Below are 23,429 nucleotides of genomic sequence, written 5' to 3'. Positions count from 1 at the left end.
GTCCAACACGCCCGCATATGACATATTCTCTGTGTTTACGCTCGATCCAGCGGTGATTTTCTCGTTATTCTTCTTTATAGTAATATTATTTACTAGGATTTTATTATTTAATAGATTAGTAAGCTCCACGTTTGATTTTTTAATTCAGCAACTTCTGTTTTAAGTTGATTAAGCGTATTGAGTAATTTTTTCGGTTCATTGTTTATTGCAGTTTTTATTAACATCGTAAAGTCTATTCTGTCGTGTGCCTCTTGCCATATTATCGGCAAATTAACGGAAAAGACATAGTTAGATAAACCAAATAATTCTTTTAACTGATGAGTAACTTTACTTCACTCATCACGTGCGTACAGTGCAACAGAAAACAATGTTTACAAGCCGTTCTTTAGGCTTTTAGGCATATGCAGTAGATCATCTCTCCAGGCTAAATTAACTGTAGATTCAATAGGAATTAAATTAACAGAAAAAATCAAATTGCTATATTCCACTTGCAGTTGGGTAATATGGCAACATGTGTTGGGGCAACATGAAATTCTTCTTGTTGAAATAAAACTATTATGTGGTTATGAGTCCTACTTTGGCATACCCCTATTCAAATTAGATCAAACAGATTTAGAATTGGTTTCATCGCTACATATAACCTCACATAAGAAGATTCTTAAGGGTACTTACCTTTATACTGACGTTACCTACTAATAACTTGATTAATTTGATTTGTGGATAATGTACACGTTTTGGTGTTAACACCGACATTTAGTGCCGATTTAGACGAATCTTACTCAACTGCGGCGTATTACCCAGCGCGGCATATTTTCCCACTTTACTCTACTTTAATTTTCAACTAAACATTTTTTACTTTCGTTGAACTTGTTATGGGGTGTTTCTTTGCCATATTAATCTACAAGTAGCATAATACACTTTCTGTCTGTCTGCCTTGTTATTTCTCTCTCAATTTACTTTACGTTTGAGCTATTTTTGTGACTTTCTGGATGATATTATATAGTAGGTACTAAACATTTAATGGTTGTACTTAATAAAGCTAAATATTAGTGTTTGGAAATTACAATATTTAGGTGAGTACATACCGGGCATATTCGTTTATAAACAGAGATTTTAATAGACGGTTGTTGACATAACGTAAATTTTTCATTATGTCCATAAAGTCTAAAGCTTTCGTAAATGGCGTGTACTCATAACAATAAAACGTCCTAAACATGACTCGAAATGTATATCTGGCCATAAAACTGGTAGGAAACTGTGTCGAGTCGGGCGAGTAAATATCGGTCTGGTAGATGGCGTTTGCGTATTTAGGAACTGTACACAATACGTCATTAGCCCTAAATCACTGGATACCAGAAGACAGACTTTTAAAGGGCTCGTTAGACACACGGTAAAGTCCATTGGAGGCCGACGGGTCGTACTGCTATATATCAGTGTCGACATTCGCCCGGGTGAACGTATACGCGCGGCCCCAAAATGGGGTACGAACGCCGGTCCAGATAAATAACCCAATCGACGCCGAAATAATTGACAACAAAAAACAGAGTACGCGGCTATAAATCGCGCGATAACCGGGAAACGAAACGCACGAAGCGCCCACTTCGACTCGTCCCCGCGACGAGTCGACAAATTTATAAACGTCATAAATTGATCCGATACGATCATTACGAGCCGATTTATTTCTATCTTGAAATTCTGTTATTTATGAATTTGTTTATCGCGGTAAGCGCCCAGATGCTGTTAGAACGACGCCTACTACGTTGTTGTTTCTGCCGCGGTGGGAGATAAAAAGTTTTCTTTATTACCTCCGGCTCCGCCACCATATTTACTGCGCTTCACTGCCCATATCTCCATAGATAACGTACAATAACAAGTTATGGTCAAACGTTGATGGTTATTTGCTCGCTCTGTATATTTAACGGCCCGTGTCATATACTTACCTGTATCATTCGAAATGGCCATAAACAATACTTAATACTTTCCCTATCATAATCTTTACAAGAAGTATACGGACACTTTATTGTTCTTTTTTATTATGTTATGGTTTATATTGGATTACATTTTAATCTGTAAAGTAGAATGGTGTTATCAAGGAACTATGTGCGTTTTGATTTAATTTGGAGGGAATTTAGGTCGTGAACTCGAAGCTAAAAGCCAATGAGAGTAGCAAGAGACCACTCGTGCACGTGAAGAGTAGCTCAAAACCGGGTACCGGTTAGAGAACGCGAACCTAGTTCGGGGTTTTCTCTCTAAACGGTATTATTAAGTCGACGGTAATGGATTATTCCGATAAAACTTCAAAATTACACATTCCGGTGGCGGCACAGTCCGGCTCTGTTCTCGCCGGCTGATTGAACTGCACGCCAGCCGCTTTTAGCTTGTTTATTTAGTTCGGGCCTCGCGTCGGAAAGCGGCCACCAGTTTTTGTTACAGATTAGATTGCATATGCGTTGATGAAAGGGATTGATCCGGAAGTTGTTTCCCGGAAAGTTTGCATTTTAAATTACTGCGGCCGTGTTTGATCTGTCTGTGTGAAATTGTTTTGCGTCAGCTTTCCATTTGCGAGTTTTCCTTTACTTAAGGCACTGTGGTGGCGGCCCACTAATTAAAATGGTCCTAGATAACGGTAAATAACTGCGCTGGTATGCTGCAACGTTACCATGAATGGCCCTTTCTAATCTACGTCTGCTATTTCAGACAAAATAACTAACAGAATTATGTGCAGATGATATCTTTTATTTTAGCAGTTTATTCATTTCATTATACAAACATAATGGATTAGAAAATAATACAAAAAAGTGTTATCGATCACCTTTCAAAGTCATTATTTTACTATGGCTGCTAACAGGGCGTAAAAATTTGGTGCAATTGCATAAATAAACAAATGGGAAAAACACGATTCAATTTGAATGGTCGAACATAGGTGGAAATTGAAAATTCCGCATGTTAATTTTCGTTTAGCTACCGCCAATTACCGCTCATGTAATACCCCGACATTAAATTAATTAAAAGTAGGGTTTTGACTAGTTTGTGCGAAAATAAACGCCGCTTGCATAAATAAATATGGCGACAAAAATAACCGCATATAAAAAATATCATTTTGGACCAATATTCTCGTCCCATTCATATCGAATATACGGCGCGGAAGCTTGTTGAAAACCTCGTCATGGATGCGAACTAATTTTCTGATTAAAAGTGTAAATTTTATACGGTGACTGAGCTTAATATTCCAGTCATAAAAAATCTCGTCACATTCAAAATTTATTAGTTATTTTGATATTTTATTATTAATTTCAACGAAACCGCATTGTTTTGTTTAGTTAAAAAAGGCCTCAGTGAGTTATTTGTAATTGTGTTTCGCCGCCATTTTGCGTCCCCTAAGACGGCTAAACCCGAAACTTTCTAGGTCTAGTGTTAGTTCTAGTGCTAGTGTTAGTTCTAGTTTTAATTGTTATTTAGCGCTAGTTGGTTGTATATTTTAATTGAACTAAAACTAGAACTAAAACTAGACCTAGAACTAGAAATATTCGGAGTTACCCTGAAGACTCACGGCTACACTCGAAACTTTCTAGTTTTAGATCTAGTGTTAATTCTGGTTTTAGTTGTTATTCAGCTCTAGGTTGTTGTATACTTTTTGGGTTAAACATTCGGGTTTAGCCGTAGAAGGTCTTCATCATAATCCATCAATATCGTCGTCGTTATTTCTATTATTCTCCCTTACATATTCCAAAATCATATTTGCCAACTCCCAGTATTTTCACTGCTGTCCCCATCATCGACTTCATCACCGATCAATATCATCTTTAACATTAACACTGTATCATCTTCCGTCTTGATATCTCTAAACATCCTCCATGATTTCTTCCATAATCATCCCCAGCATTTGTCAACATTCTTTACTGAATCTTTCAACATCGTTTATAACATATTTCAGCCTCAACATTATTCAACACGTTCCTAGCATCACTAAACATCATCATCACCACTCAATATCGTCTTAAAACTAGTAGAATTTTTGATATTTCTCAACATCGTCTCTTAGTAAACGTTTATGGCATATTCATGATTAATCATTACCGTCTTCATTATCTTTATATTTCAAATTGCCGTTTTTCGGCATAATCCCAATTATCCACCAATGTATTTAGTGTCTTCTTCAACAGTTCCTCATATCTTTAAACATCATATCTGATCTTGCTCAATATGGTCATTATATTATTAAATCTCGCGTCTGATAAACCCTGATATTCTCGAATAATTATCTAAGGCATCAAAATCATTTCTGATACATTTCAACGCAATCCGTATCATTTCATAACATTATATCATCTTAAGTCTTGATATCTGTAAACATCGTCCCCAACATTTTTCAACATAGTTCCTGTCATCCTCCAATACTGTCACTACAATCCTCATCACCGTCAATATCATCTATCCATATCGTCATTATTATCTTTAATTATCGTGCTTCAACATTGTCCCATCATCCACCAATATCATCACTGTCTTTCTCAATTTCTTTCCTATCGTGGATCAATATGGTCCTTGATGTCTTTAGACTCTAGTCTAATATAGCAGTATTTCTGATAATTCTCAACATCGTCAACCACGTTAAAAATGGTATTATACTCTCAAATATAATCTCTGATACCATGAAGTATCGTCCCTAATATCCTCGAATAAACGTTTATGGCAATTTAAATCTATTCTGTCAGCCCATTATATCTCTTAATACTTTTCTGATTTCATTCAATATTGTCCATAATAGCTGTACATATCATTCTTGATATCTCTAAAGATCGTCTTCGTCATATATCAGCACAGTCTTACACCAACCTCCGCGACACTTGATCTCCAACTTTAACTTTTTATGTTATCAAAGGCCTTAGAAAAGTCTAAGAGTACCACCGCAGTCAGCATGCCCTTATCGGACGCACTCAAAACATCATCCGTGAGCCCCAGCATAGCTGTAGTACAACTATGATTTGCACGAAACCAGGATTGCTGGACAGGTAACAAGTTGTTCTGTTCAGCATAAGCAACTAACTGTTTTTTCATAATTTTCTCTAAAATCTTAGACATAGTTGGTGGAATACTGATCGGACGCAGATCTATATAATCAACTGGGTTCTTTTTTTGATAAAGGAAGTGTGACAGCTTGCTTCCACCGATTAGGAAAGATATTTTCAACCTAGCAAGAATTCAATATGTGCGTCAAATAGGGTAATATTGTGGGGCAACACATTCGCAACATATGAATACCAACCGAATCCACTCCTATCGATGGAGAATCTATCACCCAAATAACCTGCAATAGCTCAGACGTGGTAACCGATTGAAATGTAAATACATAAGAAGTGATAGCAGGAAAATCTCCATAAAAATCATCAGAATCGTCTGACTTAATTTCATCAAGAATATCCTGAACACTTTGAGTAAAAGAAGTATTAGTACCTTCAGGATCCTGCAATTTTATTGTTCAGGTAATTGGTTACAATTATTATTATTATTATTCTTTGATTGAAATTGTAAATGCTTTAAACCCTCCTCCAACTCTTCTTAGAATCTCGTTCACTCGCGGTATACTTAAAATAGGCTCTTTATTCGTTTTTAATGACATTAGTGAAGTTACCCAAGTCTTTATAATAGTTCCAGTGGGAAATATTGCCTGGTTTTCTGAATTTTGATTTCACCTGGTCTCTTAAGCGCATCATGAATTTAATGTTATCCGTTAGCCAAGGAGCATTAGGCTTTGTGCACTTATGTAGCCTTAAAGGAGCATGAACGTCAAACAGATTAACTATCTGTTGAGTAAAATACTGATATTTTATTGAAAGCCAAATTACCCAAACCAGAAATGAAAGATAATTGATCAATATTATTCAATGATCTAACAAATTTAAACATTGGTTCAGATTGCGACCATATTTGCAATCACAGAATACCAGATCATGATCTGAAAATCGTAAGGAAATACACCACTACAATCTACCATTGACAAATCAAACGTAAAAATAAGGTATAAAAGTGTTGATATTGTCATTGTAAGTCTGGTGAGATCATCTATCAACTGAATGCCTCCCAAAGACTCAAAGAAAGACAAAATATAATCTGTACATTTACTATTGGATTTCAACAAATTAATGTTAAAATCGCCACAGCATAATACTTTGTCATATCTCGCAATATAGTTACTGATATATCTCAACGTCACTGATATCATGAAATATCGTTCCTAACATCATTGAGTAATTCTAAACTTTTTGAATACCTTGCCACAGTATAAAGTAAAGCAGTAGTCTCACTTCGTGTCGGCACCTTTGACGTCGTGTCCGTACATTTTTTACTGCGCATCCGCTGCGCGCATCATTGAAATAATTGTCACAACAAACTTTTATGTCGATGATAAAGATCACTCATAAGGTAGCAAACGTGGCATGAATGCGAGCAGCGTGTGCGCTGTAGCAAAACTCAGGACGCCATATAAGGCAAGTGAGACTACTGATTTACTTTATACTGTGACCTAGCCTTTCACAAGACCTTTCCCAGTAGCTATCAACATGCTTCTTGACATATTCGACATTACTCAACATTGTCTACATACACTTCAACACTGTTGAGTTTATCTATCAGCCTCTTTCTTCAAAATCATCTCGGATATTTCTCAACATTGTCCGTAACAACTTCCAATCTCGTCGCTGTTTACTTCAACTTCTTAATATCTCTCAAAATATTATTTCTGAATATTAATACCTCTCAATATCTTCCCTAAAATATTGGAAAATAGTCTATACATCAAAATCGTTTTTGATATATTTCATCATAATTCATAACATAACTCAACACAGTCTGCGCCTTTCCTCAATATCTTTTCCATCGTCTATTAACATCTCTTTTTACATCTTAAAATGTAGTACCCTGTGTCTCTCAACATCGTTCATGATAAAATTTTAACGAATTTCGTCCCTAATATTTTTAAATATTGTTTACTGTACCCAAATTATATTTACTTACTGTTCCTGATATATCTGAGTATAATTCTAAATAATTTTTAATAGAGTAATAGAACGACTGGAAATAACTAGAACGTTTTTAAAGGAAAAAATTCTTTTTGCGAAGTGGACTGTGACAATTGCATCGAAAGATCCACTTGAATGTGATTTTGAAGATTTACTAAAAATAGGGAACTTTTTTACCTTTACGTTGACGAGATATTCATATTACAAGGTTACCTAAAGCTTCAGTGGTAATTTACAAAGTTTTATGAATAAGATAGCAGGTGGTGAATCTTTATTCGTAATTCTGAGACGTCACGTACATAAGAGACTCTTTGTTGTGGAATTAACTCAAAAAGCTATTCATGAAATCACCCTCATATATTTTAAAGAATAGAATGTGAGATTATGAATTTTTGTCGCTAAATTCTGTGCCTACTGTAAATCATCGCTTAGTCCTAGTAATAAATACTTCCATAAACTACGTCGTATATTTAGGCGAACGATGTTCACCGTGCTATTACGATGCCACTAAGGTGACACTTCTCAGAGTCTCATGGTACATTAAAGATGGGACGACGGGGGTGGCGTCCACTTGTGCCAGGCAGTTAACGCCCTATGTACCGGTTGGAAAAACGAGGGAAAAGGGGGAAACGCGTTGAAAGGCAACTGTAATAGTGGTGAAGTCAGCGGTTCCGGAATGAGTCCATTACCGAGATGTATGCGGATGATACATCACGGGTGACGTGATGCAGGCGAACAGGACTCTGACCTCGCGGATTGAGGGGTCTTCTACAACAAAGAAACTTCAAGATAACTCAACTTAAATACCGACAGTAACAATTCAGCCGCAAAGTTATTACTCCTCTCGGTGGGCGACGCGTTGAGATAACACCTGGAGGTGAGTTGCCGAAGGCTTGTATTGTGTGCGTCTTGGCGCGCTTTAGCGTCGCGTTGTCGTCCCTCGTTATAATTAACGTTTTTATGTACGCCTTGTTTCAGCGTAATTAAAACTGTAACGCGTTACTCAGCGTTTATTGTTCGTACACAAACGCCGTCGTTCGTACGTTACGAACGTCGGGGGATCCCGACCATTTCTGTTTTATATTAAGTCGTTAGGTGAATTGCCGACTCCTATAATTGGGTAGTTTGCTGTAATTAAGGCAAATTTAATTAGAGACCGTGTTATACAAGGTCGACGACCTTTTGTAGTTAAATAACTTGTATGAACCTTTTGATGTAATGGTTGATGCAAAATATAGCAATATGAATATAGCAATTAGAAATTGTATATTTAATGAGTGGAAAATTAATTGTACTTGACAAAGGCTTTATTTTATGAAGCCTTGGAGATAAAATATATTTGAGAGATGTTTTTGTTCTATTTTATTCTAATTGATTGACTTAACGTCTTGGTAAGTTTGTAACAGACGTAACAACTGTTTACGGGCTAAAGTAGATAAAACCCGGCTGTCAATACAGACGAAGCGGCAAAGTGACAAGTTAGTCCCGATGGATTCAAACGACTTCTCTAAAGTATGCAGTTTTCTTAGCAAAGTCTGGAAGACGACCCCAACGTTTATATCTACCGTCATAAACTTCTGTTCTGTTAAGGCGGTGACCCTTCTTTTTTTTTCGGAAGTGTCGAAACTGTTGCCCACTACTCGGTCTTAAAATATTGCCGATAAAACTTTTTAAACTCTCAAAAACCGGAACGAAATTTTTCGTGTCGAAGTTGATCATGGTCGTCTTAAAAGATCAACCTCGAGCAAACATGTCGACTTGCGCAACTCAATGACCGGCTTTAAAAAGGTGGAGCCGAAGCCTTCAGATCTCCCGGAAACACCAGTGACGTAATTAGGGTTAGTAATCTCGAACGGGATGGGAGTTAATCACATCGCCTCGAACCCTCGAACTCTTCGAAGGCTCGAGTACTTCGCGAACGTTGCTGCAAAGGAGCATCCCGTAAACACGGTAACGGCTGAACTACGGAACTTGGCAACTTATTGAATGGGCCGGAGAATGACCATGCCGCCCCACGCTTGTTAACCAAGAACACGGGACCCCTCCGTAAATCAAAGCCGGGCCGATTTAATTGTTCCGGCGGAGAGGAATTCCGCTCTAAAGTTGTTACGCCACACTAACTCGGGAATCCGGCTACTCTGAATGGCTTTTCCCGCAATAATAATAATGATTGTATTCGTGGCCACCGTCATGGTTTTCTGTATTGATCTCTGTACAATTATGTCTTCAAATTTTAAACATTCACGAATACTTATCATATCTCAAAAAGGTAGCAAAAGGGATCCAATTGACAAGAATTTAGTTAGATTTAAATTAATAAATTACATTTGTTAACCCTCCAGTACTAACATCGGTCTAACAGACCGACTCTTCACTACTATACCAGAATAATGACGAATCCGGCATTGTTGTTAAACGCGCGTCTGGCCATCTTTACTTTACTTAATTGCCAATCAATTTTCTTGATTTCCAATGTGTAATACTTAAGCAAAAAAGAACAGCCTTAAAAGTATGAATCGACTCCAAAGAAGTAAATAAGTCAGTCGTAGTTTAATATTTACCCTTATTTGATTATTGTGTTATATTTTGATAAAATGTTTAAGTAAATTATAGTTTGTTAGATATGGGTTATGAAAAAGATCACCAACGGTTAAGGAGAATTTGGGAATAATTAGAGGAGTAAGAAAATGAAAATAGTGCTCAACATGATCAAGATGATTCTAGGGCGGATGATAATATAGAGGAACGCGAAGAAGATGCTAAGTCCGAGCAAGAACTTCAATCAGAATTGGAGGACAATACTTCTTATGATTCTCCTACACCGAACAAAAAGGTAAAAATGAAGGAATCTTTCTTTATCGGAAAAGACAACCTAACAAAATGGAACAAGCATCCATCTAATAAAAGGTTAAAAATTCTAGTGAAATATATAATTACAGCCTCAGCAGGCGTAAAAGAACCAGCACGTAATTCATCAAATATTTTGGATATTTGGTCATGCTTTTTTACCGATGAGATCATAAATCTTCTTGTTGAATGTACTAACTTATCCATAAATCAACATCAGTATTCTAGTGAATCTCGAACAGCAACTACCGCCGACATAATTGGAATAAAAGCATTGCTCTGACTCCTTTACTTTTCCGCCGAGCGTAAAGTCAATCGTTTGAATGTAGAAGATTTATGGAAAACTAACGGCACTTTTTTAGAAATGTTCAGACTAACGATGTCGTTAGAAAGATTTCGATTTTTATTCAAACATTTGAGTTTTGATAATAAAAACACTTAATCTGAGAGGATAAAAATTAATAAAGTAGCAGCCATACTAGATTTGTTCGAAGTGTTTATTTCTAACTGCAAGAAAAATTATTCGCCATCAGTGTACACTACTGTCGACGAAATGCTCCCGGGAAAATGTAATTTTCGGCAGTATATTCCTAATTAGAGTAAACCTAATTAGTTGATGCTTTTTATACAGTGAATATGGAGGTTTACGTTGGAAAACAACCCTCTGGTCACTTCTGTGGCGAGAACAACGGAAAAGCAGTTGTAGAGCGTCTTGTAAAACCAATAGTGAACGGTGAAAACATAACACCATAGATAACTTGTTCACTAGTATACTATTATGCGAAAGCCTGTTGAAAAAAAAGTTAACGATAGTGGGCACCATAAAAAAGAACAAGCGAGAACTGCCACGTGAGTTTATAATTGGTGTAAGACCAACAGGTACAAGTATGTTTGGATTTGCAGAAAATTGTACATTAGTGTCGTACGTTCTAAAAAAAAAGGAAAAAATGTCCTGCTCGTATCCGCTATGCATGACGATGATAGCATTGAGGAAATTACAAAAAAAATCTGAAATAATTATTAATAGGATAAAAAAGAATAAGTCCACGATGATTATTTATTATTTTTTTCTAATTTCGGTACAACAATGTTTCGCTTTTTCTAAAAGCGTCTTCAGGTACGACTAGAATAATATGGAAGATAGTTATTACTAGTTGACGGGTTTTTTATGTTGGTGATATAAAATTAAAATTATAAAAAGTTCTTACCGTCAAAAACTAAGAATGATGGACACGTGAAAAAATGATCATGTGGAAAACTTTCTCTTACAAAAAACTACGACGGACCGATGATTAAAAATATAATTTTGGATTAAAGAAAAAAGTGAAATTTTTGAAAACGGCGTGGGTTTACCATGTCAGGTTAAAAACTCCAACGTCGGGTGATAGGTTAATAAAGTTTTGAAACGCTGAAGGCAGGTGTAAAAGAAACTGTAAAAGCTGAAGGCGTGTTATAAAAGGGAATTTATCGTTAAAAATCTAAAAGAAAAAGGGTATTAATATTATTGAAAGCGTATTATAACGTTAAGTGTTACCGAAAAACTTGAGTCGTGTGCACATATCGACTGGTTACAACGGACTGAGGTCAGTTAAAAGAGGAAGTAAGTAATATGACAACTTAAGAAAATGAAAAATTGGTATTAGGATGTGACAAGCCAAATGCAAGAGCGGTGAGTTTGAAATTATATATAGAAAGGTGTAAAATATCTATTATAATTGTTAAAATCAGTAATTTCATTCAAAATATGTTCAGGGTTTTTATTGTGGTATGATTTTATATAGTATTCCTCATATAGGTCCATTTTTCTGGATTTATTAAGATGTTTTAGAAGTTTAATTTTGGATATATCAGTTTTATGTTTATGTTCTTTTAAATGTTTATAAAAAGTAGAATTTTCTTTATTTAAGTGTTCCTTGAATCTAGTATTGATATTCCTTCCAGTTTGTCCTATATAAAAGGAATCGCAATCGTTACAGTTAAGTTTGTAAATCCCACTTTTAAGTTTATCATCGAATATGTGTTTATTATTAGTTAATAATTGGCCCAATTTAGCATTAGCACGGTATACCGGTGTGACATTAAACTTATTGAAAATATCGGAAAATTGTTTTTGGATTAAAGGGTGGAAAGGTATAGAGACAAAAACGCCGGGGTTGGAAAAGTGATGATATATGAGATTATTAATTCTAGCTTGATGAATGCGGAAAAATAAATGTTGATGCTCCTGAAGGGAGTAACCATTGTCGAAGCCCAACTTGATGATAGTATTAATTTCCTTGTTAAAACTAGCACGTGAAAGTGGGTAATTTAAAATTCTATCAAAAAAGAAACGAAAAGATGCGTATTTATGTTGAAATGATGTAAATGAATTTTTTGGGATCAAGGTATTGGTAGTAGTAGGTTTTCTATATATGTCGAATAGGATTTTGTTCTCGGAGGTGCACTTTGTTATAGTAAGATCAAGGAAGCAAATAGATGAACATTTTTCTACTTCGTAAGTAAATTGAAGATTATTAATATTGTTAAAAATGTTATTAAGAACTATAATGTGGGATCTTTTACCGTTGTATATCAGAAGGATATCATCAACGTATCTTTTATAAAAAATAATATTTTTAGTAATAAATTCGTATTTCTCCGAGAACAGAATCCCTTCGAAGTGGTTAACAAAAATATCAGCAATTATCCCTGAAATGGGTGAACCCATGGGGAGACCATCCTTCATCTGGTAAAATTTGTTATCAAAAATGAAAAAATTCTGATTGCATACCAATTCCAACAAGGAAATGAAGTTATATATGTCTTGGTATTGAATACTGTCATATTTGCATATGTTATTACAAAGGTGGGCTTCGATTATTTTTAAAGAATCTTTTATAGGAATATTAGAATATAAGTTTTTAATATCGAAAGAGATGAGGATGGAGTTATTATTGATTTGGATATCTTGAAGAGAATCAATTAATTGTTTTGAGTTTTTAACACTATATTTTATATCACTATTAAAATTGTTGTATAGGAATTTTTGAAACTGTTTGGCAATTGTGTAACAACAAGTGCCATATTTAACCCGAATGCGGATAAAACAAATCTGCAACATGGGACCTGAAACTGTTGCCCAAGAGCAAAACACAGAGTATGGTAGATGTAAATTATGCAGTGCAAAAAATATCGCAAAATGAAATATAAGTGTACTGGATGTAAAAAAAGTTTATGTTAAGAGCATGTTACTGCAATGTGCAGTGATTGTGTTAGACATTAATATAGTATTGACTTTGAAAAAGATTTACTTTAAGTTTATTTAATAAAATGTTACGTGTTTTAAAATGTCTTAATAAATAGTTATTACAGAACCTAATTATGTTATGGAGCACTTTAGATCTACTGACTATGTATTACCTATCATCCAAACATAGTATCCGTATGTTTTAACATCTAATGTACATAAAATTATCTTGTAAATGTAAAGAAACGAAGAAAAAACACTTTTGGTGGTTCGATCTAACAGACCGATGTTATTGATGTTACGAACATAAAGAAAAATATATCATTTTCATTGGAATTTTCACGTAACAAGTCATATCTCTTATACTACAAGTATTGAAGAATCGAAAATATCCACAAATTTTTTATAGAGATTGAGCATTAACACATTGGCTGCTACGTGATGACGTCATGAATGACATTTATAAATGAATGTCATTCATTTATGAATGACGTGGCAGCTAATGTGTTAATTTAAGCCTAAGTTGATTGCTTCATCTTAAATAGGAAGAAGGTAATCAATTTTGAAAAAATTGGGTGATTTTAAAAAAAGTTGAGTTGGGTTGTTTTCATTTTAAATAATCATATCTCTTATACTACAAATATTAAAGAAACGTATATAACCACAAATTCTGTATGTAGATTGAGCATTAATTTAAGTTTAAGTTGATTGCTCCATTTTAATTAGGAAGAAGGTTATCAATTTAAAATCTGTTTTAAATTGATAATCTTCTTCCTGATCAGGATGATTTTAACAAAGTTGGGTTGGGTTGTTTGTATTTTAAGAAGTCATATCTCTTATACTACAAGTAGGGTAAACGCACCGGTGTTTGACCTGTTAAGGATATTTTAATGTCAGTGTTTGAACGAGTCATATTATTTTTCTTGTAGATCCCTCTGCCTTTACATAAAATGATCAAAATATGATCAAATACACATCTGATTCATTTAAAGTTACCCTACATATAAAATATAACATCATAAAGTAATATTTTTTTAAAATTAAAAAGAATAACTGTATTTCGCTTTCAGTGTTTGACCACTTTGATTACACTATTTGACCAATAATATCTAGTCTTTGACCTTAAAACCGTAAGTGTTTGACCGATTCTTAATATAATATTCATGTTCATTATTTTTCCATACTATTTTGTTCACAAAAAAATGTTTATATTTTTTGACTCTTTAAATGGAGCAAAATGTTCTTGACTTAACTTTTCACCCAAATTTTGTGTTTTCCAACTGGTTTTTATAACAGGACTACTGAATGAAACAACCATTCAACCAGTAGTATTTCTTCATCAGAATTTAAAAATGCTGGTGGGTCCATTTTCAAATTGCATTGGTGTTTTTAATTTTTCTTTATAAATAAGAGTTGACTTTGGTACATTAAACATCTTGGCTGCTTTTTCACAAGATAAACCCCTACTTCTTGTATCGAAAGCCTTTTGAAGATTTTCTTCACTATATTTAAACTTAGGCTTCGTTGTCATATTGGTACTGAAAAAAGTGAACCTGATTCATATTTGCTAAATTTTCCATATAGATTTTCCATTTTTGATAATAATTGACCACTATAAGAGTCAGTGTTTGACCTACCTTTTATCCTTTTAATTTTACAGATTCATTACTGTTTAAGTGTGTTCAATTACTTTTATTGTTATAAAAAAGGCTTAAAAAAATAGAAAAGAACCAAACATTTACACTTATATTTATATTAGGCTTAAATATTTATAAAATTAAAAATCGGTTAAAAAACTCAGTGTTTGACGTGTTTATGTCCTATAAATGACCAAAAGAAGAATCAGTAATTGACCGCATATTTAAACTGATTGTATCTTAGTTTTAAAGTATAAAAGTTTTGGTCAAATACTAAACAGTTTAAACAGGAAGATATAAGTTTTAAAAACAGGTATTACACATTTTTCCATTTTATTAATCAAATATAAATACTTGTGAGATTATACCACAACCAATTCGTCTAGTATTTGACCGTTTGGTCAAACACTAATTTTTAATTAAATTTAGAACTACTAGTCTTTGACCGCCTTTATTTTCACAAATAATTAATTAAAGCGGTAATTTCTTAATACAACCAATAGAAAATATTGTTAGATCACTGGCAAACAAAAAAAAAACACCATACATGCAAAAACTTCGGAATAATACGACCTTGTTTAGGCGAATTTCTAAACATAAAAATTACTATTTTTAGCACGATGTGAGTAGGCCGGCAGTTAGCGCAAATTAAACAACAAGAACTCAAGAACGGTATGGTCGTAGACTTTTTGCGTAGTAGGAGGTGGAGAAGAGACTGGTGGCTATTTGTGGACAGATTTATTTTTTTTTAGATATTCCTTGGAACCTCATTTTTACATTTTTTTACAAAAACGGTTAAACACTGTTTTACAAATTATCCATAAAGATTGAGTAATAATTTAAGTCTAAGTTGACTGATTTATCAATTTTTAAAAACAATTATTTTAACAAAGTTGGGTCGTTTTAAGACTGTTGGGTAAGATTACTTGTCTTTTGAATGTCAATCATCCTAGGAAAGAATGTTCGGGAAGGTAAGTTTTGTCTCCAAGCATAAGGTGTTATTAACAATTATTCTTGGAAACAATGAGTATGATTAAGTAGTGAATATATCCGTGCTGTTTTCTAACGAATCATAAAAAAGTTATTATATGTGTGAGTCAACGTTCGGGGTCGAGTGCCGTCATGTAATTCGGGTTAATATATTACTTCCCTTATTTTTTGTGATGCACTTTAAAGGATAAAATAAGCGGGAAAGATTTATGGGTGTTAAAATGTTTGTGGGTGACGTAATATAGATCAGATTAATTTAACCAGATTTATCTTAATCGACCTAGAAACTTCGTTAATTTTTGTTGTAAAGTTATATATGAATAGAAAGAATCTCATTAAAATTTGACTTAGAACTGGAGGATGGTCTGGTTTTCTAGGGTCTAGGTATTATAATAGATAATGAACTCTAAAATGACTGGCGAGAAACCACGTGCGGCTCCGAGACATCAGAAACAATAGGTCCGCAGGAAACCGACGCGCAGTTTCACCGTTGCGCAATTATAAAGCCAACAAATAATTTGGAGTCCTTTAAGCTCGCCAAGGAGATCCGGAGGCCTCTTTGTGTTCCCGGAGCCATCTATCACCGTTTCCGCGGCGCGGCGCCACAATGGGATCGGTAGGAATTAATAAATGTTAGTCTAAAATCGCGCGATTGACGCTCTTCTCGGCGACAATGAGCGCGGATGACGAGGTATAAAAGCCGACAGCCACTTTCCCACGTTCATCTGCTATTCATCCATGACAACGACAAGCACTTCGCTCCATTTGTTTGCCGAGGAACGCTTTATTCCTTCAAATCTATAACCAGGGCCGGCTGATAAATTATGAATCGCGGGAACTGAGCACATTCTGATAATCGTCTCGAGCGTTGATAACCGGTTTGTTCTGTTTTCGACGTGCAGCCCTCTTTCCGCCCCCTGATTTTCACAGCCACCTCTTCATCTTGCTCGCAGTCCCTCTTAATTATTTACCGTCTATAAGCCCCTAGGTGGAAAGAGAAGGCGTCTAAAAGCACAACGGAGGCGCTTTAATAAGTAAGGCCGGCCGGTTTAATACCCTCAGGTGGATATGGTAGATTCGACAGTCAGACGACAACATAACTAAACCCCCTTTAGGTCTTGTTTCTTTACTTAACTCTTCCGAAAATCTAATTCGTCAAAACAACTTAATGCAGTACTACAACGCTTAGGGGTCCAATGAAATCCTAACGACGAACAATCGGGGCGATCAAGTTAAATACGGTTACAGCCGAAGCTACAAGCGTCGGATGAGTTAACATCATCACCGTGTTACAACTTGTTCGTGTGTGCAGAGGGGTTCACTTATGCGGTCCTTGCGCGTCAAAGTTCCCCGGTGAAGAGGTTAATTTGCATGTTACCCGAGATGAACATTGCACCGATTTAGCCGTTTGGACACTGCAACTCGTTGTGGTACTCGCCGACGTCCTAATTGAATTATTCTGGCGTACGTAAAGTACAACGACTCCTCTCACTTTGCTGCTCGATTCACGTCCCCAATTGCGTACCTCCTGTAGCGTTCAATTACATTACCATAATAGCTATACAAACCAAACACTAACTACTATATCTAAACTTCAAATTTTTTTTCATTAACAAATATTTAATGTATTCTTTTGTATGTTGTGAATATTACATTATTATTTAATAAGTAGATAGATACATTAGTGTTAGTAGGAGTAGGGTTGGGAAAACTATTTCTAGCTGGTGGTGAAGTAAACTATTCAGCCCATCCTGTGCTAATTACATCAGTTTTATTTACGTTCGCCGAGGGCAGCAAAGTTTGTCACCCTTGCGGCTTCGCGCGACGGTCACAGTTCCGACTAGAGCTCCGTACGCAGAGTATAACTTCACGAAACTCCATGAAATCGTATAACTCGGTCCGTTTGTCCTTGGCTGGGTACGGGTAGTTGCGATTGGCGACAAAGAATTCGCAGACCGTGTAATGGCCCCCATGTACCTTACATCGACCTACGTGCCCTCAACCCGGAACGGCTGCAAAGTCAACCCTCGGAAATTACGCCTGGCTAATTTCCACCCTTTCCTCCACGTTCAGCGCAACAACACAAAATCTATAATAGACAAAGCATAAAAATTTTAATCGTGAAGTAATAAAAAAATTAATTTGACACTGTTTGAAAATTAAAAGAGTGATATAATGTTTGTATGGACCTGTAGCTGAAGTAGTATCAAATATTAAATTAGAGAAGTAATTAAGAGGAGCCATAGAGAGCAATTCCGAGGTAATCGCAGTTCTGGGAACACTCATCAGTATGTATGGTGCGACTACTCTTGGAACCCTTAATCCAATAAGAGCAATATCGACGCCGTTGGTTCGATTACTTTTCTAATGCCGTCTACAAAAGGAAAGCTGCAATCGCTTCTCGTTCTTCGTTTCAATCCGATGGGAGGTAGGTAAAAAATGCCCAGTCGGTGGTAATCCCGTGGCTCCTCGCCCGGAAGGACAGATGTCAAATAAGGCCGAGAGAAGGGGGTCTTAAGGTCTTGTTACTCAGTCTTGGAAGTCCGGGGACGCAGACATGATTAAACCGGGCGTCCTGATGGGCGTGGACCGGTCCTGTGCGCCAGACATGACCGTAATTAGGCCTCCGCGCTCAGAGCTCACGTTCCTACTGTCCCAAAGACAAACTATTATTTCCGAACTTGCCACTTTCTCTACACCCCGTATCCCCCACCTGAGGTGATGTCTTAATGGTACCTCCGCCCGCCCGAAGTCTTAATATTAGTTTAAGGATGCCCCAGGGGATTCGGAGTGGCGAACGTTTGGCCAGCAGTTCTCCAACCCATATCGGTGGTCGAGCTGTGACGTGAATTCGTGATGAATTAGCATTGTCTGGCAGGAGGTTGGGGACATCTTCGTAATTCCACCATCTAGTTATTACTCTAAGGCCATTTTGCCTAGATCAAACACTCGAATGAAGACAATTCTGGAGATGTTCATAATTTCCTCTTAGTTGATGACCTTTACAAGTATATTAATTGATTGAGTAATTTTACACTTTAGAGAATTACATTTAAATATTTGTGAAACAATTTTATTGATTATCATGATTTTAATATAGGTAACATATGTGTTCATTTGGCACATAATTAAGAGTATGTAGTGAAATATCGTTCAGTTGAAAATTACTTATTGTTGGTGAGGCTATTCAGTATCCAAACCACAAATTAACAATTGTAAATCATGTTTTAGAATTGCAAACTGTGTAGAATGTATTACGCGAACTGCGCAATGGTACCGCCTAGCGGTCCACTCAACGGCGTATTTGTCAATCACGTAAACCCATCAATCTGCATTCGCAGCTAATTCCAGAGCGAACGGCACGTCGCTACAGTAATTGCGAGCTGTTTGGCAAGGCGTTTCAGAGGCGTTCGTATATATAAAGGATAGAAGGATTGCGAGTGCACGGTGGCTCATTAATTTTAATTAATCCGCTTTATTCAAGTTTTGTATATGCGAAGTTTGTAACAATTTAAACAAGAAGATTGGAAGTGATTGTACGTGAAAGGTGTTGCGGCGTATTGAAACGAAATTCATAGTTATACACCAATATAAACCATACCAATTTAAAGCCTGCAGGGTCGAAGTTATAAAATGCTTTAAAAACGTTATTCTGATATTATTTGCACAGTTTTATAGCATATTTTTTATTCCTGGCTTTTACAATTCCAATAATTGTTTTGTTTTTCGTTTATTCGTCAAGGATGAATATTTTGATGTTTTGTTTTGCGGACTTGTTGTTATTCAACTCGTAGAGAGACTATTTTATGGAAAATATGAAGTATTTTTAATTCATCACACAAAACAATGTTGTCAAACTCGTGAACTTTTATAACATAGTTATTGCGTTGGGTAAAATAATGAATGATATATTTATTTATTAATTGAATAGTTAGTTTATTCCACTTTATACACATTCAACTTTATTAGTTACTGTTTAATAACTAATTTTACAATCAAGGAACAGATGGAGTGCAGGGAGTGGAAAATCTTCAAGTCACAAGGAGTTCCTGTTTCAAAGGAACCTCCATAATTTATATATTCACTCTAAAGTGTCCTGTCCCTTCAAAGAATAAAGGTCCTGAAGAGCAAGGATGAACAATGTTTACCGATGGGGCGGTACTTTTTGCGCCTTCCGCGATATGTTCAATAGGGCAAAAAAATATACGCTCGTCAGCGTTCCATCGTCCTGTTTATCCTGGAGGAGCGTACGACCCCTGCGGGAAATCAATTCCAGAGATGGAACGCCTCGTTGGCAGATAAATGCCGGCGATTGTCACACTAGAACCCCACTTAACCCCGGTTCCTCATTAAATTGTATAGATGTTTTCAATTGGGACAAGTTATGTTATATCCTTCGATTCCCACCATGTAGAATACGTCAGAAAACGCCAGTATTACATCCAATTACATTTCCGGAAGTGTCCGATTGATTGTATGAATAACAACGTTGCCGATTGGATTCCCTCGTAGTGTTGATGTCGATCGTTTATTTATAGGAGATTTGTAGTTCCGACATTTGCGTGTTTTGTTGTTCTAACACTACTCGATCGGGTCCGTGATGTATTCCATATAAATGCAGATAAATGAATGTTTGCTTAACGAGAGGAGTTTGAAACTCAATATCCTAATACTACGTTCCATGCGTTACAAACAAAAAAAAAGTGTTTGATGTTTGTGAAAATTCTTTAATGACCCTTTATTATAACCCATGTGTTTCCATATTTTTAAAGAGGTGTTTCTTTTATAGTTTTGCATTACTACAAATATCAATATCTTATTCGTCTTCTTGAAGTAGTTGGCGTGAATTGCAAACAATAAGATTCGGATACCGTTTTTTAAAAAAGTTTTATTTCTTGTTGCTTTAACTACAATAGTTTCGTACAGACTGAATTAAAAAATGAATAAACGTAAATTGAAATTGAAACAAACAAAGAAAAATCTAACTGAGCATATAAATATAATAGTAATCTTAATTCTAGGAATCGTCGAGTGTCTGTCATTTCGGGAATAATATATAACTCCTCCATCGTTGAATCGAGATATATTTTTAAGGGTTGAAAAATGACCTAGGTTGAACCTGGGGTTGCTCCTCTGGTGAATTTGTTTTGAGCAGGCCTTGTTTTCTTTTTATAATCTTGAGAACCAAGTTGCTTATTATTACAATCGCAATTAATGCAATTAATGTATACGATATTATATGATTTGTCATCGATCGGCGATTGGAAGTTGATTGGATATAGTCCAAGGCATGTTGTCCTTTTTGTATTTCATGTATTCTATCCAAGTTGATATCTTCTAACTGGATTTCTAATGTCTTTTCTGTCGTAGCTCTTGGTGGAATAATTACTTCTAGCAAAAGCATTGGTTTACCATCAATTATTTCATGTACGTTTATAAAGATCGATTCGTTTGTATGGAAGCTACAACCGGCTGGTATTACGATTCAATTAGTTCCTTTTAAGGCTGTAAAATCAGATCTTTCGCAGGTTGTTTGGATTTTGGAAGATTGTGGGAAAACTCCAATATAGTTAGCTTCATCGATTTGTTCTATAATTGACTTCGTGATTTGCACTGATGTATGGGCACAGTTACTAGGTGTCGAAGATAATAGTAACAGGTTGAAAATGCAATTTTCTTGTTTATTGCCATGTATTAGATGTTCATCAGGACAGTAGTATTCCGAATGAAGTTTTACACATGGTGATGATGAATACTGATAACTTTCCTTATTCATGACCAGGTAAGTATTAGGAGGTACAAGAATAATATTGTTTTCAGTGGGTATTGAATAAAGGCGATACTGGATGGAAGTTTCCGGATGAATGATAGGAAAGTGAATGACAAAAACAAGTTTACTATTTGAATAACAAGCTTCGATGTTTAAGACATCGTAATAATTATGTAGATCATGAGATAAATTTGGAAACATCAATTCAGTAATAGAATAATATTTCAAAGCTGCATTTAATATAGATTCAACCTCATTGATTTTCAATATACTACTATGATAAACATTTAATCTTGCGAAAGTAACCGAATTTTCAATATCTAGTAGTAATTGCAATATTAGATTTAAAGTTAAATTTAGTTGATCTAGTATATTTCTAATTTTTAAGTAGTCAGCGAAATCAGACAAGATATTTTGCATTTGAGAGTTTAATTTATCGATACTTGAAGCAATCACTCGTTGATTATGTTGTATTCCAGTTATACTAATATTGAAATTACCAATGATTTGGGTTGTTATTTGTTATAGAAATTTGTTTATTTAGTTTTGTGCATAGTGCATAGTGCTGTGCATCGTTTGCATCTAAGTTACCAGTTATGCTTTTGGTTATAGAGCCTAAGCCATCGATTAGTCCTCTTGTTACTCTGATATTTAGCATTAGAGAATTAAATTTCTGTTCGACAGCGTTAAGTTGAAACCATAAAGCTCTGTCAAAATTATCTAATTCCTCTATTTGAGTGTTCAACAATTTAGATTGAATCATTTCCGTAACATTTTTATATTCTTGTTTTAGTACATTTTCGAATGTTTCTAAACTTCTTTGTTAACTTGTTTTGTATTACCAGATTTTATTTTTCGATATACAACTGTTTCTGGTTCATAGTCCTGGTGTCTGTCATGGTAACCACGCCTGGTGGTTCTCGCATGACAAGTTAGTTATGTATTATAGTTATACGAGAATTTCCACCAGGTTTCAAGCCCGGGGAACGTGGGAGGGGTGGTTTAGGGGTCCATCTGATACCACAGTTTTTAGGACAAAGATGAAGAGGGTCGTTAGGCCGATGATTGCTACTTACTAGAATGATGGTGCTCTTCCGCGTGGAAAATCGTCCTTGATGTTGACGCTGGCTGGAAAAAGAAAGAAGTATGAGGTGAATTTATCGGTTTACCCTGAAAAGGAAACGTGTACTCCCCTGCAGCGGATGAGGCTGGTAAAGGAATACCTGCAACAGTTCAACATGGTCGAGGAGCTAGAGCGAGGGAGTAAAGTGAATAAGGGACTGATTGAGGAGCTAAGATTGAAACAGAACTTACCGGTAACGGAGCCCTATTGTTGAACCATTGACGCCGTCACCCGGGCATAGGGTGACGGCGTCAATGGTTCAACCTGCTACAGAAGTAAGTTGTTGAAAGATAAGGAGAAGCCGGTAGAGGACCCAAAGGTCTACAGACTCATGTCCTTACAGGACGTGATGGGGAAGATCTTGGAGAAGATGCTTTGACAAAGGATTCGGCGGAGCTATGAGGAGAGGGAAAGGGCACGGGATAGGTAGTTTGGGTTTAAGGTAGGAAAAGGGACGATGGATGCCTTGGTGACTGTACAGAAAGTAGTTAGTGAAGCTACAGAGAAGTATGTCCTAGCGGTGTTTGTAGACATCGCTGGGGCATTTGACAACCTAAGTTGGGACGTGATTCTGAAGAGGCTGCGTGAGCTGGAGATTAAAAGAGTCTCTGCCGGAGTCTCTATCATCGGCTATGCAGATGATTTACTAGTTATGATTAAGGGAGGGGTGGTTGTAATAGAAAGAATGGATGGGTGATGTGGAAATGCCGATGGCGGAAGGCAAAACGTACACTGTGACGATGAAGCGGAAACTGCTAAGTAATCCGGTGGTAAGGTACGAGGTAAGGTACGTGGTAAGGTAAAAAAAAGGGAAGTA

The 23,429-nt window shown here is 35.9% G+C and overlaps 1 long non-coding RNA gene across 1 annotated transcript; it reads right to left on the bottom strand.

Annotated features, from left to right (window-relative positions):
• Positions 1-10,909: 10,909 nt before the first annotated feature.
• On the bottom strand, positions 10,910-11,494 carry LOC139430752 (uncharacterized). The gene is made up of 2 exons (XR_011641132.1): positions 11,075-11,494; positions 10,910-10,989 (listed from the first exon to the last, which is right to left on the bottom strand). It is a non-coding gene; the product is annotated as an uncharacterized lncRNA (long non-coding RNA).
• Between the last annotated feature and the right edge of the window lie 11,935 nt (positions 11,495-23,429).

Source organism: Onthophagus taurus, chromosome 7 (assembly GCF_036711975.1).
Source record: "Onthophagus taurus isolate NC chromosome 7, IU_Otau_3.0, whole genome shotgun sequence".
NCBI classification, from domain to species: domain Eukaryota; kingdom Metazoa; phylum Arthropoda; class Insecta; order Coleoptera; family Scarabaeidae; genus Onthophagus; species Onthophagus taurus.
The sequence above is the reverse complement of the archived record's forward strand: the minus strand, read 5'-3'. Positions and strand labels throughout refer to the sequence as shown.